This window comes from Eptatretus burgeri, chromosome 2, assembly GCF_056783735.1.
Source record: "Eptatretus burgeri isolate ZD-2024b chromosome 2, Ebu_testis_v1, whole genome shotgun sequence".
Lineage (NCBI taxonomy): Eukaryota > Metazoa > Chordata > Myxini > Myxiniformes > Myxinidae > Eptatretus > Eptatretus burgeri.
The window spans coordinates 23,725,963-23,728,462 of record NC_140962.1 but is presented as its reverse complement, the minus strand read 5'-3'; the positions used below and the strand labels follow the sequence as shown (position 1 = coordinate 23,728,462).

General features: G+C 50.6%; 1 protein-coding gene across 4 annotated transcripts in view; it reads left to right on the top strand.

Annotated features, from left to right (window-relative positions):
• LOC147031599 (uncharacterized) overlaps positions 1-2,500 on the top strand; it is a 595,949-nt gene that overhangs the window by 119,498 nt on the left and 473,951 nt on the right. The gene's annotated exons all lie outside the window — the stretch shown is intronic.

Here is a 2,500-nt window from a genome sequence, read left to right as displayed (position 1 = left end):
CAGACAGAGACACACACAGACAGAGACACACACAGACAGAGACACAGACACACACAGACAGAGACACAGACACACACAGCCAGAGACAGAGGCACTCACAGACACAGACAGAGACAGAGACACACAGACACAGAGTGAGAGACACAGAGACAGAGACAGAGACACACAGACAGAGACAGAGACAGAGACACACAGACAGAGACAGAGACAGAGACAGAGACAGAGACACACAGACAGAGACAGAGACAGAGACACACAGAGACAGAGACAGAGACACACAGACAGAGACAGAGACAGAGACACACACAGACAGAGACACACACAGACAGAGACACACACAGACAGAGACACACACAGACAGAGACACACACAGACAGAGACACACACAGACAGAGACACACACAGACAGAGACACACACAGACAGAGACACACACAGACAGAGACACACACAGACAGAGACACACACAGACAGAGACACACACAGACAGAGACACACACAGACAGAGACACAGAGACAGAGACACACACAGACAGAGACACAGAGACAGAGACACACACAGACAGAGACAGAGACACACACAGACAGAGACAGAGACACACACAGACAGAGACAGAGACACACACAGACAGAGACAGAGACACACACAGACAGAGACAGAGACACACACAGACAGAGACAGAGACACACACAGACAGAGACAGAGACACACACAGACGGAGACACACACAGACGGAGACACACACAGACGGAGACACACACAGACGGAGACACACACAGACGGAGACACACACAGACGGAGACACGGAGACACACACAGACGGAGACACACACAGACGGAGACACACACAGACGGAGACACACACAGACGGAGACACACACAGACGGAGACACACACAGACAGAGACACACACAGACAGAGACACACACAGACAGAGACACACACAGACAGAGACACACACAGACAGAGACACACACAGACAGAGACACACACAGACAGAGACACACACAGACAGAGACACACACAGACAGAGACACACACAGACAGAGACACACACAGACAGAGACACACACAGACAGACACACACACAGACAGAGTCACACACAGACAGACACACACACAGACAGAGACACACACAGACAGAGACACACACAGACAGAGACACACACAGACAGAGACACACACAGACAGAGACACACACAGACAGAGACACACACAGACAGAGACACACACAGACAGAGACACACACAGACAGAGACACACACAGACAGAGACACACACAGACAGAGACACACACAGACAGAGACACACACAGACAGAGACACACACAGACAGAGACACACACAGACAGAGACACACACAGACAGAGACACACACAGACAGAGACACACACAGACAGAGACACACACAGACAGAGACACACACAGACAGAGACACACACAGACAGAGACACACACAGACAGAGACAGACACAGACAGAGACACACACAGACAGAGGCACACACAGACAGAGACACACACAGACAGAGACACACACAGACAGAGACACACACAGACAGAGACACACACAGACAGAGACACACACAGACAGAGACACACACAGACAGAGACACACACAGACAGAGACACACACAGACAGAGACACACACAGACAGAGACACACACAGACAGAGACACACACAGACAGAGACACACACAGACAGAGACACACACAGACAGAGACACACACAGACAGAGACACACACAGACAGAGACACACACAGACAGAGACACACACAGACAGAGACACACACAGACAGAGACACACACAGACAGAGACACACACAGACAGAGACACACACAGACAGAGACACACACAGACAGAGACACACACAGACAGAGACACACACAGACAGAGACACACACAGACAGAGACACACACAGACAGAGACACACACAGACAGAGACACACACAGACAGAGACACACACAGACAGAGACACACACAGACAGAGACACACACAGACAGAGACACACACAGACAGAGACACACACAGACAGAGACACACACAGACAGAGACACACACAGACAGAGACACACACAGACAGAGACACACACAGACAGAGACACACACAGACAGAGACACACACAGACAGAGACACACACAGACAGAGACACACACAGACAGAGACACACACAGACAGAGACACACACAGACAGAGACACACACAGACAGAGACACACACAGACAGAGACACACACAGACAGAGACACACACAGACAGAGACACACACAGACAGAGACACACACAGACAGAGACACACACAGACAGAGACACACACAGACAGAGACACACACAGACAGAGACACACACAGACAGAGACACACACAGACAGAGACACACACTGACAGAGACACACACAGACAGAGACACACACAGACAGAGACACACACAGACAGAGACACACACAGACAGAGACACACACAGACAGAGACACACACAGACAGAGACACACACAGA